The sequence below is a fragment of the Pseudophryne corroboree genome, unplaced genomic scaffold (genome assembly GCF_028390025.1).
Source record: "Pseudophryne corroboree isolate aPseCor3 unplaced genomic scaffold, aPseCor3.hap2 scaffold_445, whole genome shotgun sequence".
NCBI classification, from domain to species: Eukaryota; Metazoa; Chordata; class Amphibia; order Anura; family Myobatrachidae; genus Pseudophryne; species Pseudophryne corroboree.
In genome coordinates, this window is record NW_026970067.1 from 359,762 (window position 1) to 387,236 (window position 27,475).

A 27,475-nucleotide genomic window follows, 5' to 3' on the forward strand; every position below is an offset into this window, starting at 1 on the left:
TATCTATATAAACAACCCCGCCAGGGTTGTGCCTTCAAAAATAATCACACACGGACACGCTTTTTAAACCTTTTTTTCACATCTCTTTATTCTTCTTATGCACATGTATGTTAGTTCTGTGATTTTAACATTTATGTTTCACTGCAGTTTGGGATAATAATATTAATATTTATCCAATTTTAATACATACTTAATAAAGGTTATATTTTATGATTCATTCATTCTGTCCAGTGCGTCAACAGTGCAGATTTCTTCTTGTTTTTTCTCCCAAATTCTATAACAATGACAGTAAATGTTGTTTCTTTTCAAACAGAACTTTCTTGACCATGCTACTTGCTTGAAAGATCTGGGAGCACATGGAAAACAGTACAAACCATGCAGTATCACAAGAGCCTTTATTTGATCTTTCATGAAGATAGAGCAGAATTGAGGACACGTCAACAATTTCTGCCGAAGGTGGTTCATCTTTCCACATGGTGCCTTTGGCCACTGACACCTTCGTTGAGTCAAAGTCTCTGGCTGTGGTCAGAACTTTGAAAATTTATGTCACCAGAACGGTTCAGATTAGGAAAACAGAGGCTCTGTTTGTCCTGTATGCTCCCAACAGGATTGGGTGTCCTGCTTCCATGTAGACCATTATGCGCTGGATCTGTGGTAAGATTCAGCATGCTCATTCCATGGCAGGATTGCCATTACTGAATTAGGTGAAGACCCATTCTACTAGAAAGGTGGGTTCATCCTGGGCAGCTGGTCGGGGAGTCTCGGCATTGCAACTTTGCCGAGCAGCTATTTAGTAAACACTTTTGCTAAGTTTTACAAGTTTGATACCTTGGCTGATGATAACCTCAAGTTGGGTCATTCGGTGCTGCAGAGTCGTACGCACTCTCCCACCCGTTCAAGAGCTTTGGTATAACCCCATGGTTCTTAATGTGACCCCAGCATCCTCTAGGTCGTATGAGAAAATAGGATTTTAATACCTACTGGTAAATCCTTTTCTCTTAGTCCGTAGAGGATGCTGGGCACCCGTCCCAGTCCATACTGTGTCTGCAGTTATTACTTGTGGTTATACACATGTTATGTTATGGTTCTGGTCAGCTTTTTGCTGCAATTGTTCATGCCGTTGGCTTGTGTTCTGTTGAATGCCACGTTCTGCGGCATGCTTAAGGTGTGAGCTGGTAAGATGCTCACCTTAGTTTAACAATAAATCCTTTCCTCGAAATGTCCGTCTCCCTGGGCACAGTTCCTATAACTGGAGTCTGGAGGAGGGGCATAGAGGGAGGAGCCAGTTCACACCCTTTGAAAGTCTTAAAGTGCCCATGTCTCTTGCGGATCCCGTCTATACCCCATGGTTCTTAATGTGACCCCAGCATCCTCTACGGACTAAGAGAAAAGGATGCCCTTGCGCACTATCCTGACTTCTCCTCCCGTCTGCTTACTTTGTGCCTTCCAACGCACAATGCGAACTACAGGTGGTGCTGCAGGGCCCACACCCTTTTACTTGCCTTACAGAACAGCTCTGGAGCTGTTACAGTGCCCAGCTGCTGCAAGAAATCAGCTTGAATGCTTCAGGGGATGGGGCATGGCCAACATGAGCCCCACACCAAAGGAGGGTGGGGGTGTTTAATGCGAACTAGGGGTCATCCAAGCACCGCAAAAGGCCGCCATGCCCTGCATGCCCCTTTTCTCTTTTCATATGCAGATGAGGGTTCCAGCCAACTTTGGCCCACATCTTGGATGACATCACCGTATGCAAATCCGTCTTCTGCAGACCTTCCCCCAGGAATGCTTGTACTAGTTGTTGCATATGGTTTGATATTTGATGGTGCTTCAATATTAGGCAGCCTTCCACCCTCCCATGTTCATCTGAACAGATGTGGTCTCCCTGCAGTTGGTGTCCCCAGACGAGAGTTCCCTTGTGCGTCCTCAGTTGAATCTCCTTAACTTGACGGGGGAGGGGCTGCCCGAGCAGCCACCCTCCCCAGCCCTATCCCAACTCATACTTATTTTGCATATGAGATCTCTTGATCATGAAGATTGTTCTCACAGGGTGAGGTTCATCCATTATATTTTAAAATAGGAAGGTACAAATTACATATTTGAATTGCATCTATGTGCTGGATTCAAATGTCCCCCCCCCCCCTTCCTTTCTCAATTGTGCCCGTCAGCAGCTATTCTAAGGTTGCTGCCAATGGGTGTGACACATTAATTTCTTCTGTGGGGTACACTGGACTCCACAAGGATTCACATTGGGGTGTAGAGTAGGATCTTGATCTGAGGCACCAACCGGCTCAAAGCTTTTGACTGTTCCCAAGATGCTCAGCGCATCCTCCTCTATAACCCCGCTTCCATGAACAGGGAGCTCAGTTTGTAGTTGGTGCCTTCAGTAGCAGGCCACTTAACAGGGGCCTGCCTCAGGCAGCCTATTCTTAGCTATTAATTTTGACAAGAAAAGAAGAACTTGTTTTATGAGAATCTACAAGGGCTGCAGCAGGCTAGGTCTAATAGACATCTTTACTGCAGCTTCATCACTCCCAGCGGCGCTGTATACTCCCGTGCCCTGGTTGCTGGGTCACTGCAGCGGAGGCTCCAGTTTCTTCCTAAGGTCAGTCACACACACACCGCCCTTCCGGATCACGAGGCCGCTGATGAAGGGGAGCGTGGCCGTAGGGGGTGGACCGTGTGCGCACTGGCGTGGACACTGATTACTGGGCAGCCGCTCCACTAGCCACCAGGTACAGTTAAGGAGCACAGGTCTGGGAGTTTTACTCCTATATTAACCCAATTTTGTACTGCCCGCAGCGCATTGTGATAGGTAATAGGGCCTGATTCAGGTTGGAATGCAATCACAATAAGCGATCCAACTGCAAAATTTGCTAACAGCATACGCATGTGCCTGCATTTTCTGCGGCACCCCGCAGAGAATGCGATCGCCTCTGCCTGTCAATCGGGGCGGGGGGGGGGAGAGGGGGGTCAGCAACACTCCATTTCCAAGTCAGGGATGGAGCGGTGCGGGGGCAAGGCTTCAAAATGGGGTCTGCAACGGAGGAGACACAGGGGGCGTGGTCACAGCGGCTGTATGACATCACATTCAGCCACTGTGATCACAAAAATGGTGGCGGCTTCCTGCGCGCACATACAGTCTGCACCAGCAGGAGGCTACACCATTTTTTATGATCACGCTGAACTGCAGTGCGACTGCAATTACAGCATGGTCAAGAATGGAGGCGTCATGCTGGGTGGCCATGCCCTGTCACTGTGCAGGAGCCAGCACCGCACACACACTAGTCCCCGGGTGCAGCCCCCAACCCCCGGGACACCCGGAGCAACAAAATGTAGATTCAGGCCACCAGGCCACGCCCCTACCTATGAAACCATGCCTCCTTTTTACCATTGCACTGCTTATCTGCGCGCCCTGCATTACAATCTCCCTCGCCACCTCTCTGGGTGTCACCAGTGATAGTGACACCTCTGCCATGCTTGTAGCAGCTGGTCCTAAGATCTACGCCTCAAGCCCTGAGTGTTTGTCCTTGTGACTTGTTGATCATCATAGCGAAGCAGATGCTTACAGAAAACTGCAGGGGCTTAGATTGAAAATAAAAAAATTGATGGGTATAAGGTAGAGAGGAGCGGGTTCGGTTCTCCGAGAACCGAATTCCCGACGAACTCCACGTGGTTTACACTGGTCCGAGGCAGGCTCGGTTGTTCCCGCCTGACTCGGAAAACCTGAACAAGGGAAAATGTCATCATCCCGCTGTCGGATTCTCGCGAGATTCGGATTCCATATAAAGAGCTGCGCGTTGCCGCCATTTTTACTCGTGCATTGAAGAGAGAGCGGAGAGGACGTGGCTATGTTCTCTCAGTGGAAATCTCAATATCAGTGCTCAGTATCAGTGGTTACTTATTGCTGCTCAGTAATACTAGTAGTGTGTCTCTCCTGCTCAGTGTCAGTTCTCAGTAGTATCCTCATCAGTGCTCAGTATCACTGCTCATTGTCTTGTGCTGCATTGTGGTGCTCAGCATACTACAGTACATTACTAATAGTCCAGTGCTGCATCTTGCTGCTCAGTGTCAGTTCTAGTATCCTCATCAGTGCTCACTATCACTGTTCATTGCATTTTGGTTTTCTGTATACTACAGTAACATAGTAATATAGTAACATATAGTAACATAGTTTTTGAGGTTGAATAGAGGCAAATTGCCCATCGTGTTCAACCTGTTTTAAGTTGTGATGATTCTACATACTTGCTGAATAATGTTTTATGACTAGTTAGCTACTATAACTCATGTTACCCCCGGATTAACCATGTTGATATTTTAAGTATTATAACCTTGGATAGCTTTTTCATTCAGAAATGTATCCATTCCTTTTTTAAATCCAATTACAGAGTCCACCATTACCACCTTCCCTGGCAGGGAATTCCACATCCTGATTGCCCTAACAGTGAAGATCATAGTATCTCACCTGGCAGGTAAGTAGGAGTTGGGCTAGAGCTGTGGAGGATTGCTGCTCGGGCACCCCCTGTCAAGTGAAGGAGATCCAACTGAGGCAGCACAAGGGAACTCTCGAAAGAAGAACAAGGCTAGAGGAAGATCTGAGACAAAGAAACCTGACTTTTACCAGAGCTGACCAGAGGAAAGCACAAACGCAGTCCCCCACTACCACAAATAATGCAGTCGAGTTTCCCACATTTGGGGAAATCACAGGGGTCAGCATACCCAGAGTGCAATGAATGAACCTCACCCTGGGAGAACAATCTTCATGACCATGGTATCTCCTATGCAAAATAAGTATGATTTGGGATAGGGCTGGGGAGGGCCGCTGCTCAGGCACATCTCTGTCAAGTAAAGGAGATTCAACTGAGGCAACACAAGGGAACTCTCATCTGGGGACAACAACTGCAGGGAGAACACATATTTTCAGATGAACATGGGAGGGCAGAAGGCTGCCTAATACTGAAGCACCCCCAAACAACAAATCAAATGCAACTACTAGTGCAAGCATTCCTGGGGGAAGGCCTGCAGCAGATGGATTTGCATATGGTGATGTCATCCAAGCAGTGGGTCAAAGTTGGCTTCAACCCTCGTCTGCATATGAAAATAAAAAAGGGGTGTGCAGGGCATGGCGGCCTTTTGCGGCGCTTGGATGACCCCTAGTTCGCATTAAACACCTCCACCTTCCTTCGGTGTGGGGCTCATGTTGGCTATGCCCCAGCCCCTGAAGCATTCAAGCTGATTTCTTGCAGCAGCTGGGCACTGTAACAGCTCCAGAGCTGCTCTGTAAAGCAAGTAAAAGGGTGTGGGCCCTGCAGCACTACCTGTAGTTTGCATTGTGCGTTGGAAGGCACAAAGTAAGCAGACGGGAGAAGTCAGGATAGTGCACAAGGGCATAGAAGGGAGCGGCTCAAGAAAAGAGAAGTGGAAACAGACAGCAAACTAGGCTGGAGAGAGACCTGAGACAAAGAGATCTGAATTATACGAGAGCCGACCAGAGGAAACACAAATTATGTAATCAAGTGTCCCACATTTGGGGAAATCGTAGGAGCAGCACACCCAGAGTGCATTGGGTGAGCCTTGCCCTGGGAGAAGCACCTTCCTGATCATAGTATCTCACCTGGCAGGTAAGTAGGAGTTGGGCTAGAGCTGGGGAGGGTCGCTGTTCGGGCACCCCCCTGTCAAGTGAAGGAGATCCAACTGAGGCAGCACAAGGAAACTCTCGAAAAAAGAACAAGGCTAGAGGAAGATCTGAGACAAAGAAATCTGACTTTTACCAGAGCTGACCAGAGGAAAGCACAAACACAGTCCCCCACTACCACAAATAATGCAGTGGAGTTTCCCACATTTGGGGAAATCACAGGGGTCAGCATACCCAGAATGCAATGAATGAACTTCACTATGGGAGAACAATCTTCATGACAATTGTATCTCCTATGCAAAATAAGTATGATTTGGGATAGGGCTGGGGAGGGCCGCTGCTCAGGCACATCTCTGTCAAGTAAAGGAGATTCAACTGAGGCAGCACAAGGGAACTCTCATCTGGGGACAACAACTGCAGGGAGAACACATATTTTCAGATGAACATGGGAGAGCAGAAGGCTGCCTAATACTGAAGCACCCCCAAACAACAAACCAAATGCAACAACTAGTACAAGCATTCCTGGGAAAAGGTCTGCAGAAGACGGATTTGCATACGGTGATGTCATCCAAGCAGTGGGCCAAAGTTGGCTGGAACCCTCATCTGCATATGAAAAGAGAAAAGGGGTATGCAGGGCATGGCGGCCTTTTGCGGCGCTTGGATGACCCTTAGTTAGCATTAAACACCTCCACCCTCCGTCGGTGTGGGGCTCATGTTGGCTATGCCCCAGCCCCTGAAGCATTCAAGCTGATTTCTTGCAGCAGCTGGGCACTGTAACAGCTCCAGAGCTGCTCTGTAAGGCAAGTAAAAGGGTGTTGGCCCTGCAGCACTACCTGTAGTTTGCATTGTGCGTTGGAAGGCACAAAGTAAGCAGACAGGTGAAGTCAGGAGAGTGCACAAGGGCATAGAAGGCAGCGGCTCAAGAAAAGAGAAGTGGAAACAGACAGCAAACTAGGCTGGAGAGAGACCTGAGACAAAGAGATCTGAATTATACGAGAGCCGACCAGGGGAAACACAAATTATGCAGTCAAGTTTCCCACATTTGGGGAAATCACAGGAGCAGCACACCCAGAGTGCAATGGGTGAGCCTTGCCCTGGGAGAAGCACCTTCATGATCATAGTATCTCACCTGGCAGGTATGTAGGAGTTGGGCTAGAGCTGGGGAGGGTCGCTGCTCGGGTACCCCCCTGTCAAGTGAAGGAGATCAAACTGAGGCAGCACAATGGAACTCTCGAAAGAAGAACAAGGCTAGAGGAAGATCTGAGACAAAGAAATCTGACTTTTACCAGAGCTGACCAGAGGAAAACACAAACACAGTCCCCCACTACCACAAATAATGCAGTTGAGTTTCCCACATTTGGAGAAATCACAGGGGTCAGCATACCCAGAATGCAATGAATGAACCTCACCCTGGGAGAACAATCTTTATGACCATGGTATCTCCTATGCAAAATAAGTATGATTTGGGATAGGGCTGGGGAGGGCCGCTGCTCAGGCACATCTCTGTCAAGTAAAGGAGATTCAACTGAGGCAGCACAAGGGAACTCTCATCTGGGGACAACAACTGCAGGGAGAACACATATTTTCAGATGAACATGGGAGAGCAGAAGGCTGCCTAATACTGAAGCACCCCCAAACAACAAACCAAATGCAACAACTAGTGCAAGCATTCCTGGGGGAAGGCCTGCAGCAGATAGATTTGCATATGGTGATGTCATCCAAGCAGTGGGTCAAAGTTGGCTTCAACCCTCGTCTGCATATGAAAAGAGAAAAGGGGCGTGCAGGGCATGGTGGCCTTTTGCGGCACTTGGCTGACCCCTAGTTTGCATTAAACACCTCCACCCTCCTTCGGTGTGGGGCTCATGTTGGCTATGCCCCAGCCCCTGAAGCATTCAAGCTGATTTCTTGCAGCAGCTGGGCACTGTAACAGCTCCAGAGCTGCTCTGTAAGGCAAGTAAAAGGGTGTGGGCCCTGCAGCACTACCTGTAGTTCGCATTGTGCGTTGGAAGGCACAAAGTAAGCAGAAAGGAGGAGAAGTCAGGATAGTGCGCAAGGGCATAGAAGGGAGCGGCTCAAGAAAAGAGAAGTGGAAACAGACAGCAAACTAGGCTGGAGAGAGACCTGAGACAAAGATATCTGAATTATACGAGACCTGACCAGGGGAAACACAAATTATGCAGTCAAGTTTCCCACATTTGGGGAAATCGCAGGAGCAGCACACCCAGAGTGCAATGGGTGAGCCTTGCCCTTGGAGAAGCACCTTCATGATCATAGTATCTCACCTGGCAGGTAAGTAGGAGTTGGGCTAGAGCTGGGGAGGGTCGCTGCTCGGGCACCCCCTGTCAAGTGAAGGAGATCCAACTGAGGCAGCACAAAGGAACTCTCGAAAGAAGAACAAGGCTAGAGGAAGATCTGAGACAAAGAAATCTGACTTTTACCAGAGCTGACCAGAGGAAAGCACAAACACAGTCCACCACTACCACAAATAATGCAGTCGAGTTTCCCACATTTGGGGAAATCACAGGGGTCAGCATACCCAGAGTGCAATGAATGAACCGCACCCTGGGAGAACAATCTTCATAACAATGGTATCTCCTATGCAAAATAAGTATGATTTGGGATATGGCTGCGGAGGGCCGCTGCTCAGGCACATCTCTGTCAAGTAAAGGAGATTCAAATGAGGCAGCACAAGGGAACTCTCATCTGGGGACAACAACTGCAGGGAGAACACATATTTTCAGATGAACATGGGAGGGCAGAAGGCTGCCTAATAATGAAGCACCCCCAAACAACAAACCAAATGCAACAACTAGTGCAAGCATTCCTGGGGGAAGGCCTGCAGCAGATGGATTTGCATACGGTGATGTCATCCAAGCAGTGGGTCAAAGTTGGCTTCAACCCTCGTCTGCATATGAAAAGAGAAAAGGGGCGTGCAGGGCATAGCGGCCTTTTGCGGCGCTTGGATGACCCCTAGTTCGCATTAAACACCTCCACCCTCCTTCGGTGTGGGGCTCATGTTGGCTATGCCCCAGCCCCTGAAGCATTCAAGCTGATTTCTTGCAGCAGCTGGGCACTGTAACAGCTCCAGAGCTGCTCTGTACGGCAAGTAAAAGGGTGTGGGCCCTGCAGCACTACCTGTAGTTTGCATTGTGCATTGGAAGGCACAAAATAAGCAGACAAGAGGAGAAGTCAGGATAGTGCACAAGGGTATAAAAGGGAGGGGCTCATGAAAAAAGAAGTGGAAACAGACAGCAAACTAGGCTGGAGAGAGACCTGAGACAAAGAGATCTGAATTATACGAGAGCCGACCAGGGGAAACACAAATTATGCAGTCAAGCTTCCCACATTTGGGGAAATCGCAGGGGCACCACACCCAGAGTGCAATGGGTGAGCCTTGCCCTGGGAGAAGCACCTTCATGATCATAGTATCTCACCTGGCAGGTAAGTAGGAGTTGGGCTAGAGCTGGGGAGGGTCGCTACTCGGGCACCCCCCTGTCAAGTGAAAGAGATCCAACTTAGGCAGCACAAGGGAACTCTCGAAAGAAGAACAAGGCTAGAGGAAGATCTGAGACAAATAAATCTGACTTTTACCAGAGCTGACTAGAGGAAAGCACAAACACAGTCCCCCACTACCACAAATAATGCAGTCGAGTTTCCCACATTTGGGGAAATCACAGGGGTCAGCATACCCAGAATGCAATGAATGAACCTCACCCTGGGAGAACAATCTTCATGACCATGGTATCGCCTATGCAAAATAAGTATGATTTGGGATAGGGCTGGGGAGGGCCGCTGCTCAGGCACATCTCTGTCAAGTAAAGGAGATTCAGCTGAGGCAGCACAAGGGAACTCTCATCTGGGGACAACAACTGCAGGGAGAACACATATTTTCAGATAAAAATCTTGGTCATGCTCTGGTTTCTCTTTAGAACGAACAAATCTTTCGCCTCTTACTAAAGATTTCCGTGGAGAGGAGCAAAACCGAGTTTTATCTCAATTTTTGCATGCCCCATCTTTTTGGGGTTTCTTTTACCGGTTTAAAGATAGAATGAGTGTGCTTTAATGTAAGCTCATTTGCATAGAAATGACAGTAAATGTTTATTTATGTTCAAACAGAACTTTCTTGACAATGCTACTTGCTTTAAAGATCTGGGAGCACATGGAATACAGTACAAACCATGCTTATAGCAAGGAGAAGCCAGGTGAGAAATCTGCTTTCTTTCAAATTGGGCGCTCACTTTGATCTGAATGAGGACTGCTGGCACAGCACTCAGGCGACAGGTGGAATCTTGGTCATGCTCTGGTTTCTCTTCAGAATGAACAAATCTTTCGCCTTTTATTAAAGATTATCCGTGGAGAGGAGCAAAACTGAGTTTTATCTCAATTTTTGCATGCCCCATATTATTGGGGTTTCTTTTATCAGTTTAAAGACAGAACGAGTGTGCTTTCTTGTTAGCTTTAATGTAAGTTTATTTGCATAACAATGACAATAAATGTCTGTTTCTTTTCAAGCAGAACTTTCTTGACCATACTAATTGCTTGAAAGATCTGGGAGCACATGGAAAAGAGTACAAACCATGTTTATAGCAAGGGGAAGCCTGGTGAGAAATCTGCTTTCTTTCTTTCAAATTGGGTGCTCACTTTGAGCTGAATGAGGACTGCTGGCATGGCACTCAGGCGACAGGTGGAATCTTGGTCATGCTCTGGTTTCTCTTCAGAACGAACAAATCTTTCGCCTTTTACTAAAGATTTCCGTGGAGAGGAGCAAAACTGAGTTTTATCTCAATTTTTGCATGCCCCATATCATACCTCCCAACTGTCCCGATTTTCGCGGGACAGTCCCGTTTTTTGGGGACTGTCCCGCTGTCCCACCTGCGGGCCGCAGTGTCCCGCGGTGGGGAGGACAGTTGGGAGGCTCTGTCTGTCGCTGCCCTGCTTAGCAGAGCAGCGGTGAATAGTCGCTGTGCGCACAGCGTCTATTCACTGAAGTCAGAGGGAGAGGTGGCATGCCAGCGGCTCACAGAGCGCTGGGCATGCCCCCTCAGTGCCGAAAACGGGGGCGTGACTCGCGATCGCGGGTCCTCCCGCGAAGCCATGCCCCTTTTTACTTAGGCCACGCCCTTTTTGGGAGCGCGTGCGACTTCGCCGCGCGTGTGTCCCTCTTTGCGAGCCGACAAAGTTGGGAGGTATGCCCATATTATTGGGGTTTCTTTTATCAGTTTAAAGACAGAACGAGTGTGCTTTCTGGTTAGCTTTAATGTAAGTTTATTTGCATAACAATGACAGTAAATGTTTGTTTCTTTTCAAACAGAACTTTCTTGACCATGCTACTTGCTTGAAAGATCTGGGAGCACATGGAAAACAGTACAAACCATGCAGTATCACAAGAGCCTTTATTTGATCTTTCATGAAGATAGAGCAGAATTGAGGACACGTCAACAATTTCTGCCGAAGGTGGTTCATCTTTCCACATGGTGCCTTTGGCCACTGACACCTTCGTTGAGTCAAAGTCTCTGGCTGTGGTCAGAACTTTGAAAATTTATGTCACCAGAACGGTTCAGATTAGGAAAACAGAGGCTCTGTTTGTCCTGTATGCTCCCAACAGGATTGGGTGTCCTGCTTCCATGTAGACCATTATGCGCTGGATCTGTGGTAAGATTCAGCATGCTCATTCCATGGCAGGATTGCCGTTACTGAATTAGGTGAAGACCCATTCTACTAGAAAGGTGGGTTCATCCTGGGCAGCTGGTCGGGGAGTCTCGGCATTGCAACTTTGCCGAGCAGCTATTTAGTAAACACTTTTGCTAAGTTTTACAAGTTTGATACCTTGGCCGATGATAACCTCAAGTTGGGTCATTCGGTGCTGCAGAGTCGTACGCACTCTTCCACCCGTTCAAGAGCTTTGGTATAACCCCATGGTTCTTAATGTGACCACAGCATCCTCTAGGTCGTATGAGAAAATAGGATTTTAATACCTACCGGTAAATCCTTTTCTCTTAGTCTGTAGAGGATGCTGGGCACCCGTCCCAGTCCATACTGTGTCTGCAGTTATTACTTGTGGTTATACACATGTTGTGTTATGGTTCTGGTCAGCTTTTTGCTGCAATTATTCATGCCGTTGGCTTGTGTTCTGTTGAATGCCACGTTCTGCGGCATGCTTAAGGTGTGAGCTGGTAAGATGCTCACCTTAGTTTAACAATAAATCCTTTCCTCGAAATGTCCGTCTCCATGGGCACAGTTCCTATAACTGGAGTCTGGAGGAGGGGCATAGAGGGAGGAGCCAGTTCACACCCTTTGATAGTCTTAAAGTGCCCATGTCTCTTGCGGATCCCGTCTATACCCCATGGTTCTTAATGTGACCCCAGCATCCTCTACGGACTAAGAGAAAAGGATGCCCTTGCGCACTATCCTGACTTCTCCTCCCGTCTGCTTACTTTGTGCCTTCCAACGCACAATGCAAACTACAGGTGGTGCTGCAGGGCCCACACCCTTTTACTTGCCTTACAGAACAGCTCTGGAGCTGTTACAGTGCCCAGCTGCTGCAAGAAATCAGCTTGAATGCTTCAGGGGATGGGGCATGGCCAACATGAGCCCCACACCAAAGGAGGGTGGGGGTGTTTAATGAGAACTAGGGGTCATCCAAGCACTGCAAAAGGCCGCCATGCCCTGCACGCCCCTTTTCTCTTTTCATATGCAGATGAGGGTTCCAGCCAACTTTGGCCCACTGCTTGAATAACATCACTGTATGCAAATCCGTCTGCTGCAGACCTTCCCCCAGGAAGGCTTGTACTAGATGTTGCATATGGTTTGATATTTGATGGTGCTTCAGTATTAGGCAGCCTTCCGCCCTCCCATGTTCATCTGAAAAGATGTGGTCTCCCTGCAGTTGTTGTCCCCAGACGAGAGTTCCCTTGTGCTTCCTCAGTTGAATCTCCTTAACTTGACGGGGGAGGGGCTGCCCGAGCAGCCACCCTCCCCAGCCCTATCCCAACTCATACTTATTTTGCATATGAGATCTCTTGATCATGAAGATTGTTCTCACAGGGTGAGGTTCATCCATTATATTTTAAAATAGGAAGGTACAAATTACATATTTGAATTGCATTTATGTGCTGGATTCAAATGTCCCCCCCCCCCCTTCCTTTCTCAATTGTGCCCGTCAGCAGCTATTCTAAGGTTGCTGCCAATGGGTGTGACACATTAATTTCTTCTGTGGGGTACACTGGACTCCACAAGGATTCACATTGGGGTGTAGAGTAGGATCTTGATCTGAGGCACCAACCGGCTCAAAGCTTTTGACTGTTCCCAAGATGCTCAGTGCATTCTCCTCTATAACCCCGCTTCCATGAACAGGGAGCTCAGTTTGTAGTTGGTGCCTTCAGTAGCAGGCCACTTAACAGGGGCCTGCCTCAGGCAGCCTATTCTTAGCTATAAATTTTGACAAGAAAAGAAGAACTTGTTTTATGAGAATCTACAAGGGCTGCAGCAGGCTAGGTCTAATAGACATCTTTACTGCAGCTTCATCACTCCCAGCGGCGCTGTATACTCCCGTGCCCTGGTTGCTGGGTCACTGCAGCGGAGGGTCCGGTTTCATCCTAAGGTCAGTCACACACACACCACCCTTCCGGATCACGAGGCCGCTGATGAAGGGGAGCGTGGCCGTAGGGGGTGGACCGTGTGCGCACTGGCGTGGACACTGATTACTGGGCAGCCGCTCCACTAGCCACCAGGTACAGTTAAGGAGCACAGGTCTGGGGGTTTTTCTCCTATATTAATCCAATTTTGTACTGCCCGCAGCGCATTGTGATAGGTAATAGGGCCTGATTCAGGTTGGATTGCAATCACAATAAGCGATCCAACTGCAAAAATTGCTAAGAGCATACGCATGTGCCTGCATTTTCTGCGGCACCCCGCAGAGAATGCGATCGCCTCTGCCTGTCAATCGGGGCAGGGGGGGATAGGTGGGTCAGCAACACTCCATTTCCAAGTCAGGGATGGAGCGGTGCGGGGCAAGGCTTCAAAATGGGGTCTGCAACGGAGTAGACACAGGGGGCGTGGTCACAGCGGCTGTATGACATCACATTCAGCCGCTGTGATCACAAAAATGGTGGCGGCTTCCTGCGCGCACATACAGTCTGCACCAGCAGGAGGCTACACCATTTTTTATGATCACGCTGAACTGCAGTGCGACTGCAATTACAGCATGGTCAAGAAGGGAGGCGTCATGCTGGGTGGCCATGCCCTTTCACTGTGCAGGAGCCAGCACCGCTCACACACTAGTCCCCGGGTGCAGCCCCCAACCCCCGGGACACCCGGAGCAACAAAATGTAGATTCAGGCCACCAGGCCACGCCCCTACCTATGAAACCATGCCTCCTTTTTACCATTGCGCTGCTTATCTGCGCGCACTGCATTACAATCTCCCTCGCCACCTCTCTGGGTGTCACCAGTGATAGTGACACCTCTGCCATGCTTGTAGCAGCTGGTCCTAAGATCTACGCCTCAAGCCCTGAGTGTTTGCCCTTGTGACTTGTTGATCATCATAGCGAAGCAGATGCTTACAGAAAACTGCAGGGGCTTAGATTGAAAATAAAAAAATTGATTGGTATAAGGTAGAGAGGAGCGGGTTCGGTTCTCCGAGAACCGAATTCCCCACGAACTCCACGTTGTTTACACTGGTCCGAGGCAGGCTCGGTTGTTCCCGCCTGACTCGCAAAACCTGAACAAGGGAAAATGTCATCATCCCGCTGTCGGATTCTCGCGAGATTCGGATTCCATATAAAGAGCTGCGCGTTGCCGCCATTTTTACTCGTGCATTGAAGAGAGAGCGGAATGGACGTGGCTATGTTCTCTCAGTGGAAATCTCAATATCAGTGCTCAGTATCAGTGGTTACTTATTGCTGCTCAGTAATACTAGTAGTGTGTCTCTCCTGCTCAGTGTCAGTTCTCAGTAGTATCCTCATCAGTGCTCAGTATCACTGCTCATTGTCTTGTGCTGCATTGTGGTGCTCAGCATACTACAGTACATTACTAATAGTCCAGTGCTGCATCTTGCTGCTCAGTGTCAGTTCTAGTATCCTCATCAGTGCTCACTATCACTGTTCATTGCATTTTGGTTTTCTGTATACTACAGTAACATAGTAATATAGTAACATATAGTAACATAGTTTTTGAGGTTGAATAGAGGCAAATTGCCCATCGTGTTCAACCTGTTTTAAGTTGTGATGATTCTACATACTTGCTGAATAATGTTTTATGACTAGTTAGCTACTATAACTCATGTTACCCCCGGATTAACCATGTTGATATTTTAAGTATTATAACCTTAGATAGCTTTTTCATTCAGAAATGTATCCATTCCTTTTTTAAATCCAATTACAGAGTCCGCCATTACCACCTTCCCTGGCAGGGAATTCCACATCCTGATTGCCCTAACAGTGAAGATCATAGTATCTCACCTGGCAGGTAAGTAGGAGTTGGGCTAGAGCTGTGGAGGATTGCTGCTCGGGCACCCCCTGTCAAGTGAAGGAGATCCAACTGAGGCAGCACAAGGGAACTCTCGAAAGAAGAACAAGGCTAGAGGAAGATCTGAGACAAAGAAATCTGACTTTTACCAGAGCTGACCAGAGGAAAGCACAAACACAGTCCCCCACTACCACAAATAATGCAGTCGAGTTTCCCACATTGGGGAAATCACAGGGGTCAGCATACCCAGAATGCAATGAATGAACCTCACCCTGGGAGAACAATCTTCATGACCATGGTATCTCCTATGCAAAATAAGTATGATTTGGGATAGGGCTGGGGAGGGCCGCTGCTCAGGCACATCTCTGTCAAGTAAAGGAGATTCAACTGAGGCAGCACAAGGGAACTCTCATCTGGGGACAACAACTGCAGGGAGAACACATATTTTCAGATGAAAATCTTGGTCATGCTCTGGCTTCTCTTCAGAACGAACAAATCTTTCGCCTTTTACTAAAGATTTCCGTGGAGAGGAGCAAAACTGAGTTTTACCTCAATTTTTGCATGCCCCATCTTTTTGGATTTTCTTTTATCGGTTTAAAGATAGAATGAGTGTGCTTTAATGAAAGCTCATTTGCATAGAAATTACAGTAAATGTTTGTTTCTTTTCAAACAGAACTTTCTTGACCATGCTACTTGCTTGAAAGATCTGGGAGCACATGGAATACAGTACAAACCATGCTTATAGCAAGGAGAAGCCAGGTGAGAAATCTGCTTTCTTTCAAATTGGGCGCTCACTTTGATCTGAATGAGGACTGCTGGCATGGCACTCAGGCGACAGGTGGAATCTTGGTCATGCTCTGGTTTCTCTTCAGAATGAACAAATCTTTCGCCATTTATTAAAGATTTCCGTGGAGAGGAGCAAAACTGAGTTTTATCTCAATTTTTGCATGCCCCATATTATTGGGGTTTCTTTTATCAGTTTAAGGACAGAATGAGTGTGCTTTCTTGTTGGCTTTAATGTAAGTTTATTTGTATAACAATGACAGTAAATGTCTGTTTCTTTTCAAACAGAACTTTCTTGACCATGCTACTTGCTTGAAAGATCTGGGAGCACATGGAAAAGAGTACAAACCATGCTTATAGCAAGGGGAAGCCTGGTGAGAAATCTGCTTTCTTTCTTTCAAATTGGGTGCTCACTTTGAGCTGAATGAGGACTGCTGGCATGGCACTCAGGCGACAGGTGGAATCTTGGTCATGCTCTGGTTTCTCTTCAGAACGAACAAATCTTTCGCCTTTTACTAAAGATTTCCGTGGAGAGGAGCAAAACTGAGTTTTATCTCAAATTTTGCATTCCCCATCTTATTGGGGTTTTATTTTATCTGTTTAAAGATAGAACGAGTGTGCTTTAATGTAAGCTCATTTGCATAGAAATGACAGTAAATGTTTGTTTCTTTTCAAACAGAACTTTCTTGACTATACTAATTGCTTGAAAGATCTGGGAACACATGGAAAAGAGTACAAACCATGTTTATAGCTAGGGGAAGCCTGGTGAGAAATCTGCTATCTTTCTTTCAAATTGGGTGCTCACTTTGAGCTCAATGAGAACTGCTGGCATGGCACTCAGGCGACAGGTGGAATCTTGGTCATGCTCTGGTTTCTCTTCAGAACTAACAAATATTTCGCCTTTTATTAAAGATTTCCGTGGAGAGGAGCAAAACTGAGTTTTATCTCAATTTTTGCATGCCCCATATTATTGGGGTTTCTTTTATCAGTTTAAAGACAGAACGAGTGTGCTTTCTTGTTAGCTTTAATGTAAGTTGCCATAGATGCAGTGAAACACACGTGTAGGGCACGGCGTGTCCGCGTGTATTTGACTCATGTGAAATGTTATAAAACAAAAATATATGATTATGATGTTAGCTGTTAGTCTCCACTAATAGGGAATAGAAGCTGAGCTATAAGAAAGGAATACACTAGATATGATGTCACTTAGCAGATACAATGTCTAAAGTGCATACAGATAGCTACTAATAACTCTTGATAAGAAAGTATATCAGTGTGGGTATATTTATATGATGGGATATTGGGACTAGTGAATATATATCACTCCTGCTGTCCAGATTGGCAATAACCAGACAATTATGATAAGAGTAGAGATGTCACATGGGCTGCTATAGATATTAATTTAATGCTGTATGTGTCATTTGTTACAAATGGATACATTTTCTATGAGTCAGCCTAGCAGCTGCATGTTCTAACAGAACACTATCCTCACACAGAATCTGCTAACCTTGAGATAACTAAATGACAGTGTGTAACAGTCTCTTTACTATAAGACTGTTACAAAGTAATATATATATTTGAAGTCAGTCTAGCAGCTGTGTGTTCCAGCAGTTTATAAGACAAAGAAAATCTCCTATTGTGGAATCTAGACACATGGGACTGCTGGCCTGTGTCATACTATTTCTATGTAATACCAGTAACATGTATATAACTGTTACATAATTGTTACAAATGGATAAATCTTTGAGTCAGCCTAGCAGCTGCATGTCCTAACAGGACACCATAAATCCTTTACAGTGTAACAAATTGATTGGTAACACTTAAAGGCTGGAGAGCAGTTATATGCCTTACTAGCATACTCAATATACCACATTATTACACCAGTTACCACGATTATTGACAGCGCATTTGATATATTATATTACCCTCACACTGAGTCTGTTTACCTTTAGATAACTAAGTGACCGAATATGTAACAGTTTCTCTATCATAAGACTGTTACAAAGTGAGATAGATATATTTGGAAGTCAGTCAAACAGCTGTGTGTTTCAGCGGTTTATAAGAAAATTCCTCATTGTGGAATCTGGACCACTAAGGGTTATTATATATATAGCACATGGAATTGCCACATCTCCCTATATGATAATTTCATTACACTGTAACATAATAAGAATTAACTCTTTAACAGTGTAAATAGAGAGTAATGAATCTCTGACACATGGAATATATTATTTCTTAGATGAATTGGATAAACCATTATGACAGACACTTTGCTTCCTAATAAGAATTGAGGTGGCTATACCTCTAAGGAAAGCATTATTGCCTACGCCTAGATCAGATTAAATAAGATCTGGCTGAATATATGAAGGAAGGTTGCTATTTATATGAGAATTGGAATTGCTATATTCCTTAAGGCAACCCCACCGATTGATATATGTTGTCAATTAAGTATATCTGAACGGCTATATCTGGACCAGATTTAATAAGATCTGGCTGATTATATGAAGGAGGGCTGCTATTTATATTGGAATTGCCATATTCCTTAAGGCAACCGCACCTGTTGGTATATCTCGCCAATTAACTATATCTAAACAGCTAAATTAAAGCTATTCATCATTTTTTTAGTTTGGATATTAATAAATATGATCTTTCCATGATGCATAGAGATTTCCCTATCAAGTGATTCCTTATCCGATATAGAAAGCTATCCCCCTGTGGTATTGAATTTAGGAATATAGTCTTAGGGGACACAGAGAAATAAGTGATCCCCATCTACCTAAGCACCCCACAAATTGGAGGTTAGCTTACCGGTTATACTCAATCACCCCCACAAATTCGCCAATGGGGATGGCTTCCCGGGAGGTAACCCCTATTGAGTGAAGGGAGTATATAGGATACGACCCAGTGGTACCTGACGACATAGATACTAACAGCTATTTAATAACATTACGCTAGAAAGTGATTATTAGCAACATATATATCTATATAAACAACCCCGCCAGGGTTGTGCCTTCAAAAATAATCACACACGGACACGCTTTTTAAACCTTTTTTTCACATCTCTTTATTCTTCTTATGCACATGTATGTTAGTTCTGTGATTTTAACCTTTATGTTTCACTGCAGTTTGGGATAATAATATTAATATTTATCCAATTTTAATACATACTTAATAAAGGTTATATTTTATGATTCATTCATTCTGTCCAGTGCGTCAACAGTGCAGATTTCTTCTTGTTTTTTCTCCCAAATTCTATAACAATGACAGTAAATGTTGTTTCTTTTCAAACAGAACTTTCTTGACCATGCTACTTGCTTGAAAGATCTGGGAGCACATGGAAAACAGTACAAACCATGCAGTATCACAAGAGCCTTTATTTGATCTTTCATGAAGATAGAGCAGAATTGAGGACACGTCAACAATTTCTGCCGAAGGTGGTTCATCTTTCCACATGGTGCCTTTGGCCACTGACACCTTCGTTGAGTCAAAGTCTCTGGCTGTGGTCAGAACTTTGAAAATTTATGTCACCAGAACGGTTCAGATTAGGAAAACAGAGGCTCTGTTTGTCCTGTATGCTCCCAACAGGATTGGGTGTCCTGCTTCCATGTAGACCATTATGCGCTGGATCTGTGGTAAGATTCAGCATGCTCATTCCATGGCAGGATTGCCGTTACTGAATTAGGTGAAGACCCATTCTACTAGAAAGGTGGGTTCATCCTGGGCAGCTGGTCGGGGAGTCTCGGCATTGCAACTTTGCCGAGCAGCTATTTAGTAAACACTTTTGCTAAGTTTTACAAGTTTGATACCTTGGCTGATGATAACCTCAAGTTGGGTCATTCGGTGCTGCAGAGTCGTACGCACTCTCCCACCCGTTCAAGAGCTTTGGTATAACCCCATGGTTCTTAATGTGACCCCAGCATCCTCTAGGTCGTATGAGAAAATAGGATTTTAATACCTACCGGTAAATCCTTTTCTCTTAGTCCGTAGAGGATGCTGGGTACCCGTCCCAGTCCATACTGTGTCTGCAGTTATTACTTGTGGTTATACACATGTTATGTTATGGTTCTGGTCAGCTTTTTGCTGCAATTGTTCATGCCGTTGGCTTGTGTTCTGTTGAATGCCACGTTCTGCGGCATGCTTAAGGTGTGAGCTGGTAAGATGCTCACCTTAGTTTAACAATAAATCCTTTCCTCGAAATGTCCGTCTCCCTGGGCACAGTTCCTATAACTGGAGTCTGGAGGAGGGGCATAGAGGGAGGAGCCAGTTCACACCCTTTGAAAGTCTTAAAGTGCCCATGTCTCTTGCGGATCCCGTCTATACCCCATGGTTCTTAATGTGACCCCAGCATCCTATACGGACTAAGAGAAAAGGATGCCCTTGCGCACTATCCTGACTTCTCCTCCCGTCTGCTTACTTTGTGCCTTCCAACGCACAATGCGAACTACAGGTGGTGCTGCAGGGCCCACACCCTTTTACTTGCCTTACAGAACAGCTCTGGAGCTGTTACAGTGCCCAGCTGCTGCAAGAAATCAGCTTGAATGCTTCAGGGGATGGGGCATGGCCAACATGAGCCCCACACCAAAGGAGGGTGGGGGTGTTTAATGCGAACTAGGGGTCATCCAAGCACCGCAAAAGGCCGCCATGCCCTGCATGCCCCTTTTCTCTTTTCATATGCAGATGAGGGTTCCAGCCAACTTTGGCCCACATCTTGGATGACATCACCGTATGCAAATCCGTCTTCTGCAGACCTTCCCCCAGGAATGCTTGTACTAGTTGTTGCATATGGTTTGATATTTGATGGTGCTTCAATATTAGGCAGCCTTCCACCCTCCCATGTTCATCTGAACAGATGTGGTCTCCCTGCAGTTGTTGTCCCCAGACGAGAGTTCCCTTGTGCGTCCTCAGTTGAATCTCCTTAACTTGACGGGGGAGGGGCTGCCCGAGCAGCCACCCTCCCCAGCCCTATCCCAACTCATACTTATTTTGCATATGAGATCTCTTGATCATGAAGATTGTTCTCACAGGGTGAGGTTCATCCATTATATTTTAAAATAGGAAGGTACAAATTACATATTTGAATTGCATCTATGTGCTGGATTCAAATGTCCCCCCCCCCCCTTCCTTTCTCAATTGTGCCCGTCAGCAGCTATTCTAAGGTTGCTGCCAATGGGTGTGACACATTAATTTCTTCTGTGGGGTACACTGGACTCCACAAGGATTCACATTGGGGTGTAGAGTAGGATCTTGATCTGAGGCACCAACCGGCTCAAAGCTTTTGACTGTTCCCAAGATGCTCAGCGCATCCTCCTCTATAACCCCGCTTCCATGAACAGGGAGCTCAGTTTGTAGTTGGTGCCTTCAGTAGCAGGCCACTTAACAGGGGCCTGCCTCAGGCAGCCTATTCTTAGCTATTAATTTTGACAAGAAAAGAAGAACTTGTTTTATGAGAATCTACAAGGGCTGCAGCAGGCTAGGTCTAATAGACATCTTTACTGCAGCTTCATCACTCCCAGCGGCGCTGTATACTCCCGTGCCCTGGTTGCTGGGTCACTGCAGCGGAGGCTCCAGTTTCTTCCTAAGGTCAGTCACACACACACCGCCCTTCCGGATCACGAGGCCGCTGATGAAGGGGAGCGTGGCCGTAGGGGGTGGACCGTGTGCGCACTGGCGTGGACACTGATTACTGGGCAGCCGCTCCACTAGCCACCAGGTACAGTTAAGGAGCACAGGTCTGGGAGTTTTACTCCTATATTAACCCAATTTTGTACTGCCCGCAGCGCATTGTGATAGGTAATAGGGCCTGATTCAGGTTGGAATGCAATCACAATAAGCGATCCAACTGCAAAAATTGCTAAGAGCATACGCATGTGCCTGCATTTTCTGCGGCACCCCGCAGAGAATGCGATCGCCTCTGCCTGTCAATCGGGGCGGGGGGGGGAGAGGGGGGTCAGCAACACTCCATTTCCAAGTCAGGGATGGAGCGGTGCGGGGGCAAGGCTTCAAAATGGGGTCTGCAACGGAGGAGACACAGGGGGCGTGGTCACAGCGGCTGTATGACATCACATTCAGCCGCTGTGATCACAAAAATGGTGGCGGCTTCCTGCGCGCACATACAGTCTGCACCAGCAGGAGGCTACACCATTTTTTATGATCACGCTGAACTGCAGTGCGACTGCAATTACAGCATGGTCAAGAATGGAGGCGTCATGCTGGGTGGCCATGCCCTGTCACTGTGCAGGAGCCAGCACCGCACACACACTAGTCCCCGGGTGCAGCCCCCAACCCCCGGGACACCCGGAGCAACAAAATGTAGATTCAGGCCACCAGGCCACGCCCCTACCTATGAAACCATGCCTCCTTTTTACCATTGCGCTGCTTATCTGCGCGCACTGCATTACAATCTCCTTCGCCACCTGTCTGGGTGTCACCAGTGATAGTGACACCTCTGCCATGCTTGTAGCAGCTGGTCCTAAGATCTACGCCTCAAGCCCTGAGTGTTTGCCCTTGTGACTTGTTGATCATCATAGCGAAGCAGATGCTTACAGAAAACTGCAGGGGCTTAGATTGAAAATAAAAAAATTGATGGGTATAAGGTAGAGAGGAGCGGGTTCGGTTCTCCGAGAACCGAATTCCCGACGAACTCCACGTGGTTTACACTGGTCCGAGGCAGGCTCGGTTGTTCCCGCCTGACTCGGAAAACCTGAACAAGGGAAAATGTCATCATCCCGCTGTCGGATTCTCTCGAGATTCGGATTCCATATAAAGAGCTGCGCGTTGCCGCCATTTTTACTCGTGCATTGAAGAGAGAGCGGAGAGGACGTGGCTATGTTCTCTCAGTGGAAATCTCAATATCAGTGCTCAGTATCAGTGGTTACTTATTGCTGCTCAGTAATACTAGTAGTGTGTCTCTCCTGCTCAGTGTCAGTTCTCAGTAGTATCCTCATCAGTGCTCAGTATCACTGCTCATTGTCTTGTGCTGCATTGTGGTGCTCAGCATACTACAGTACATTACTAATAGTCCAGTGCTGCATCTTGCTGCTCAGTGTCAGTTCTAGTATCCTCATCAGTGCTCACTATCACTGCTCATTACATTGTGGTGTTCTGTATACTACAGTAACATAGTAATATAGTAACATATAGTAACATAGTTTTTGAGGTTGAATAGAGGCAAATTGCCCATCGTGTTCAACCTGTTTTAAGTTGTGATGATTCTACATACTTGCTGAATAATGTTTTATGACTAGTTAGCTACTATAACTCATGTTACCCCCGGATTAACCATGTTGATATTTTAAGTATTATAACATTGGATAGCTTTTTCATTCAGAAATGTATCCATTCCTTTTTTAAATCCAATTACAGAGTCCGCCATTACCACCTTCCCTGGCAGGGAATTCCACATCCTGATTGCCCTAACAGTGAACATCATAGTATCTCACCTGGCAGGTAAGTAGGAGTTGGGCTAGAGCTGTGGAGGATTGCTGCTCGGGCACCCCCTGTCAAGTGAAGGAGATCCAACTGAGGCAGCACAAGGGAACTCTCGAAAGAAGAACAAGGCTAGAGGAAGATCTGAGACAAAGAAATCTGACTTTTACCAGAGCTGACCAGAGGAAAGCACAAACGCAGTCCCCCACTACCACAAATAATGCAGTCGAGTTTCCCACATTTGGGGAAATCACAGGGGTCAGCATACCCAGAGTGCAATGAATGAACCTCACCCTGGGAGAACAATCTTCATGACCATGGTATCTCCTATGCAAAATAAGTATGATTTGGGATAGGGCTGGGGAGGGCCGCTGCTCAGGCACATCTCTGTCAAGTAAAGGAGATTCAACTGAGGCAACACAAGGGAACTCTCATCTGGGGACAACAACTGCAGGGAGAACACATATTTTCAGATGAACATGGGAGGGCAGAAGGCTGCCTAACACTGAAGCACCCCCAAACAACAAACCAAATGCAACTACTAGTGCAAGCATTCCTGGGGGAAGGCCTGCAGCAGATGGATTTGCATATGGTGATGTCATCCAAGCAGTGGGTCAAAGTTGGCTTCAACCCTCGTCTGCATATGAAAATAAAAAAGGGGTGTGCAGGGCATGGCGGCCTTTTGCGGCGCTTGGATGACCCCTAGTTTGCATTAAACACCTCCACCTTCCTTCGGTGTGGGGCTCATGTTGGCTATGCCCCAGCCCCTGAAGCATTCAAGCTGATTTCTTGCAGCAGCTGGGCACTGTAACAGCTCCAGAGCTGCTCTGTAAAGCAAGTAAAAGGGTGTGGGCCCTGCAGCACTACCTGTAGTTTGCATTGTGCGTTGGAAGGCACAAAGTAAGCAGACGGGAGAAGTCAGGATAGTGCACAAGGGCATAGAAGGGAGCGGCTCAAGAAAAGAGAAGTGGAAACAGACAGCAAACTAGGCTGGAGAGAGACCTGAGACAAAGAGATCTGAATTATACGAGAGCCGACCAGAGGAAACACAAATTATGTAATCAAGTGTCCCACATTTGGGGAAATCGTAGGAGCAGCACACCCAGAGTGCATTGGGTGAGCCTTGCCCTGGGAGAAGCACCTTCCTGATCATAGTATCTCACCTGGCAGGTAAGTAGGAGTTGGGCTAGAGCTGGGGAGGGTCGCTGTTCGGGCACCCCCCTGTCAAGTGAAGGAGATCCAACTGAGGCAGCACAAGGAAACTCTCGAAAAAAGAACAAGGCTAGAGGAAGATCTGAGACAAAGAAATCTGACTTTTACCAGAGCTGACCAGAGGAAAGCACAAACACAGTCCCCCACTACCACAAATAATGCAGTCGAGTTTCCCACATTTGGGGAAATGACAGGGGTCAGCATACCCAGAATGCAATGAATGAACCTCACCCTGGGAGAACAATCTTCATGACAATGGTATCTCCTATGCAAAATAAGTATGATTTGGGATAGGGCTGGGGAGGGCCGCTGCTCAGGCACATCTCTGTCAAGTAAAGGAGATTCAACTGAGGCAGCACAAGGGAACTCTCATCTGGGGACAACAACTGCAGGGAGAACACATATTTTCAGATGAACATGGGAGAGCAGAAGGCTGCCTAATACTGAAGCACCCCCAAACAACAAACCAAATGCAACAACTAGTACAAGCATTCCTGGGAAAAGGTCTGCAGAAGACGGATTTGCATACGGTGATGTCATCCAAGCAGTGGGCCAAAGTTTGCTGGAACCCTCATCTGCATATGAAAAGAGAAAAGGGGTATGCAGGGCATGGCGGCCTTTTGCGGCGCTTGGATGACCCTTAGTTCGCATTAAACACCTCCACCCTCCGTCGGTGTGGGGCTCATGTTCGCTATGCCCCAGCCCCTGAAGCATTCAAGCTGATTTCTTGCAGCAGCTGGGCACTGTAACAGCTCCAGAGCTGCTCTGTAAGGCAAGTAAAAGGGTGTTGGCCCTGCAGCACTACCTGTAGTTTGCATTGTGCGTTGGAAGGCACAAAGTAAGCAGACAGGAGAAGTCAGGAGAGTGCACAAGGGCAAGGGCAGGGGCTCAAGAAAAGAGAAGTGGAAACAGACAGCAAACTAGGCTGGAGAGAGACCTGAGACAAAGAGATCTGAATTATACGAGTAGCCGACCAGAGGAAACACAAATTATGTAGTCAAGTGTCCCACATTTGGGGAAATCGTAGGAGCAGCACACCCAGAGTGCAATGGGTGAGCCTTGCCCTGGGAGAAGCACCTTCCTGATCATAGTATCTCACCTGGCAGGTAAGTAGGAGTTGGGCTAGAGCTGGGGAGGGTCGCTGCTCGGGCACCCCCCTGTCAAGTGAAGGAAATCCAACTGAGGCAGCACAAGGAAACTCTCAAAAAAAGAACAAGGCTAGAGGAAGATCTGAGACAAAGAAATCTGACTTTTACCAGAGCTGACCAGAGGAAAGCACAAACACAGTCCCCCACTACCACAAATAATGCAGTCGAGTTTCCCACATTTGGGGAAATCACAGGGGTCAGCATACCCAGAATGCAATGAATGAACCTCACCCTGGAAGAACAATCTTCATGACCATGGTATCTCCTATGCAAAATAAGTATGATTTGGGATAGGGCTGGGGAGGGCCGCTGCTCAGGCACATCTCTGTCAAGTAAAGGAGATTCAACTGAGGCAGCACAAGAGAACTCTCATCTGGGGACAACAACTGCAGGGAGAACACATATTTTCAGATGAACATGGGAGAGCAGAAGGCTGCCTAATACTGAAGCACCCCAAACAACAAACCAAATGCAACAACTAGTACAAGCATTCCTGGGGGAAGGTCTGCAGAAGACGTATTTGCATACGGTGATGTCATCCAAGCAGTGGGCCAAAGTTGGCTGGAACCCTCATCTGCATATGAAAAGAGAAAAGGGGTATGCAGGGCATGGCGGCCTTTTGCGGCGCTTGGATGACCCTTAGTTCGCATTAAACACCTCCACCCTCCGTCGGTGTGGGGCTCATGTTGGCTATGCCCCAGCCCCTGAAGCATTCAAGCTGATTTCTTGCAGCAGCTGGGCACTGTAACAGCTCCAGAGCTGCTCTGAAAGGCAAGTAAAAGGGTGTGGGCCCTGCAGCACTACCTGTAGTTTGCATTGTGCGTTGGAAGGCACAAAGTAAGCAGACAGGAGAAGTCAGGAGAGTGCACAAGGGCATAGAAGGCAGCGGCTCAAGAAAAGAGAAGTGGAAACAGACAGCAAACTAGGCTGGAGAGAGACCTGAGACAAAGAGATCTGAATTATACGAGAGCCGACCAGGGGAAACACAAATTATGCAGTCAAGTTTCCCACATTTGGGGAAATCGCAGGAGCAGCACACCCAGAGTGCAATGGGTGAGCCTTGCCCTGGGAGAAGCACCTTCATGATCATAGTATCTCACCTGGCAGTTATGTAGGAGTTGGGCTAGAGCTGGGGAGGGTCGCTGCTCGGGTACCCCCCTGTCAAGTGAAGGAGATCAAACTGAGGCAGCACAATGGAACTCTCGAAAGAAGAACAAGGCTAGAGGAAGATCTGAGACAAAGAAATCTGACTTTTACCAGAGCTGACCAGAGGAAAACACAAACACAGTCCCCCACTACCACAAATAATGCAGTTGAGTTTCCCACATTTGGGGAAATCACAGGGGTCAGCATACCCAGAATGCAATTAAATGAACCTCACCCTGGGAGAACAATCTTTATGACCATGGTATCTCCTATGCAAAATAAGTATGATTTGGGATAGGGCTGGGGAGGGCCGCTGCTCAGGCACATCTCTGTCAAGTAAAGGAGATTCAACTGAGGCAGCACAAGGGAACTCTCATCTGGGGACAACAACTGCCGGGAGAACACATATTTTCAGATGAACATGGGAGGGCAGAAGGCTGCCTAATACTGAAGCACCCCCAAACAACAAACCAAATGCAACAACTAGTAAAAGCATTCCTGGGGGAAGGTCTGCAGAAGACGGATTTGCATACAGTGATGTCATCCAAGCAGTGGGCCAAAGTTGGCTGGAACCCTCATCTGCATATGAAAAGAGAAAAGGGGTATGCAGGGCATGGCGGCCTTTTGCGGCGCTTGGATGACCCTTAGTTCGCATTAAACACCCC

At 47.1% G+C, this 27,475-nt stretch overlaps 24 non-coding genes across 24 annotated transcripts; 7 read left to right on the forward strand and 17 right to left on the reverse strand.

Annotated features, from left to right (window-relative positions):
- Window positions 1-4,628: 4,628 nt before the first annotated feature.
- On the reverse strand, window positions 4,629-4,792 carry LOC135026449 (U1 spliceosomal RNA). Its single transcript, XR_010223067.1, has one exon. It is a non-coding gene; the product is annotated as a U1 spliceosomal RNA (small nuclear RNA).
- Window positions 4,793-5,463: 671 nt separating this feature from the next.
- LOC135026594 (U1 spliceosomal RNA) lies at window positions 5,464-5,626 on the reverse strand. The gene has a single exon (XR_010223198.1). It is a non-coding gene; the product is annotated as a U1 spliceosomal RNA (small nuclear RNA).
- A 152-nt stretch (window positions 5,627-5,778) lies between these two features.
- LOC135026484 (U1 spliceosomal RNA) lies at window positions 5,779-5,942 on the reverse strand. The gene has a single exon (XR_010223101.1). It is a non-coding gene; the product is annotated as a U1 spliceosomal RNA (small nuclear RNA).
- A 671-nt stretch (window positions 5,943-6,613) lies between these two features.
- Window positions 6,614-6,776, reverse strand: LOC135026567 (U1 spliceosomal RNA). Its single transcript, XR_010223180.1, has one exon. It is a non-coding gene; the product is annotated as a U1 spliceosomal RNA (small nuclear RNA).
- Window positions 6,777-6,928: 152 nt separating this feature from the next.
- Window positions 6,929-7,092, reverse strand: LOC135026450 (U1 spliceosomal RNA). The gene has a single exon (XR_010223068.1). It is a non-coding gene; the product is annotated as a U1 spliceosomal RNA (small nuclear RNA).
- Window positions 7,093-7,766: 674 nt separating this feature from the next.
- Window positions 7,767-7,929, reverse strand: LOC135026553 (U1 spliceosomal RNA). The gene has a single exon (XR_010223168.1). It is a non-coding gene; the product is annotated as a U1 spliceosomal RNA (small nuclear RNA).
- A 151-nt stretch (window positions 7,930-8,080) lies between these two features.
- LOC135026465 (U1 spliceosomal RNA) lies at window positions 8,081-8,244 on the reverse strand. The gene has a single exon (XR_010223082.1). It is a non-coding gene; the product is annotated as a U1 spliceosomal RNA (small nuclear RNA).
- Window positions 8,245-8,918: 674 nt separating this feature from the next.
- On the reverse strand, window positions 8,919-9,081 carry LOC135026573 (U1 spliceosomal RNA). Its single transcript, XR_010223184.1, has one exon. It is a non-coding gene; the product is annotated as a U1 spliceosomal RNA (small nuclear RNA).
- A 152-nt stretch (window positions 9,082-9,233) lies between these two features.
- On the reverse strand, window positions 9,234-9,397 carry LOC135026678 (U1 spliceosomal RNA). Its single transcript, XR_010223274.1, has one exon. It is a non-coding gene; the product is annotated as a U1 spliceosomal RNA (small nuclear RNA).
- A 144-nt stretch (window positions 9,398-9,541) lies between these two features.
- On the forward strand, window positions 9,542-9,657 carry LOC135026636 (U5 spliceosomal RNA). Its single transcript, XR_010223232.1, has one exon. It is a non-coding gene; the product is annotated as a U5 spliceosomal RNA (small nuclear RNA).
- Window positions 9,658-9,927: 270 nt separating this feature from the next.
- On the forward strand, window positions 9,928-10,044 carry LOC135026656 (U5 spliceosomal RNA). The gene has a single exon (XR_010223253.1). It is a non-coding gene; the product is annotated as a U5 spliceosomal RNA (small nuclear RNA).
- A 286-nt stretch (window positions 10,045-10,330) lies between these two features.
- LOC135026653 (U5 spliceosomal RNA) lies at window positions 10,331-10,443 on the forward strand. Its single transcript, XR_010223250.1, has one exon. It is a non-coding gene; the product is annotated as a U5 spliceosomal RNA (small nuclear RNA).
- Window positions 10,444-15,255: 4,812 nt separating this feature from the next.
- On the reverse strand, window positions 15,256-15,418 carry LOC135026615 (U1 spliceosomal RNA). Its single transcript, XR_010223213.1, has one exon. It is a non-coding gene; the product is annotated as a U1 spliceosomal RNA (small nuclear RNA).
- A 144-nt stretch (window positions 15,419-15,562) lies between these two features.
- LOC135026625 (U5 spliceosomal RNA) lies at window positions 15,563-15,678 on the forward strand. Its single transcript, XR_010223222.1, has one exon. It is a non-coding gene; the product is annotated as a U5 spliceosomal RNA (small nuclear RNA).
- Window positions 15,679-15,948: 270 nt separating this feature from the next.
- On the forward strand, window positions 15,949-16,064 carry LOC135026641 (U5 spliceosomal RNA). Its single transcript, XR_010223237.1, has one exon. It is a non-coding gene; the product is annotated as a U5 spliceosomal RNA (small nuclear RNA).
- Window positions 16,065-16,350: 286 nt separating this feature from the next.
- Window positions 16,351-16,466, forward strand: LOC135026619 (U5 spliceosomal RNA). The gene has a single exon (XR_010223216.1). It is a non-coding gene; the product is annotated as a U5 spliceosomal RNA (small nuclear RNA).
- Window positions 16,467-16,741: 275 nt separating this feature from the next.
- On the forward strand, window positions 16,742-16,857 carry LOC135026646 (U5 spliceosomal RNA). The gene has a single exon (XR_010223242.1). It is a non-coding gene; the product is annotated as a U5 spliceosomal RNA (small nuclear RNA).
- Window positions 16,858-23,484: 6,627 nt separating this feature from the next.
- Window positions 23,485-23,648, reverse strand: LOC135026562 (U1 spliceosomal RNA). The gene has a single exon (XR_010223176.1). It is a non-coding gene; the product is annotated as a U1 spliceosomal RNA (small nuclear RNA).
- A 671-nt stretch (window positions 23,649-24,319) lies between these two features.
- LOC135026595 (U1 spliceosomal RNA) lies at window positions 24,320-24,482 on the reverse strand. Its single transcript, XR_010223199.1, has one exon. It is a non-coding gene; the product is annotated as a U1 spliceosomal RNA (small nuclear RNA).
- A 152-nt stretch (window positions 24,483-24,634) lies between these two features.
- Window positions 24,635-24,798, reverse strand: LOC135026472 (U1 spliceosomal RNA). Its single transcript, XR_010223089.1, has one exon. It is a non-coding gene; the product is annotated as a U1 spliceosomal RNA (small nuclear RNA).
- A 668-nt stretch (window positions 24,799-25,466) lies between these two features.
- Window positions 25,467-25,630, reverse strand: LOC135026560 (U1 spliceosomal RNA). Its single transcript, XR_010223174.1, has one exon. It is a non-coding gene; the product is annotated as a U1 spliceosomal RNA (small nuclear RNA).
- A 152-nt stretch (window positions 25,631-25,782) lies between these two features.
- Window positions 25,783-25,946, reverse strand: LOC135026668 (U1 spliceosomal RNA). The gene has a single exon (XR_010223265.1). It is a non-coding gene; the product is annotated as a U1 spliceosomal RNA (small nuclear RNA).
- A 670-nt stretch (window positions 25,947-26,616) lies between these two features.
- LOC135026571 (U1 spliceosomal RNA) lies at window positions 26,617-26,779 on the reverse strand. Its single transcript, XR_010223182.1, has one exon. It is a non-coding gene; the product is annotated as a U1 spliceosomal RNA (small nuclear RNA).
- Window positions 26,780-26,931: 152 nt separating this feature from the next.
- LOC135026482 (U1 spliceosomal RNA) lies at window positions 26,932-27,096 on the reverse strand. The gene has a single exon (XR_010223099.1). It is a non-coding gene; the product is annotated as a U1 spliceosomal RNA (small nuclear RNA).
- Between the last annotated feature and the right edge of the window lie 379 nt (window positions 27,097-27,475).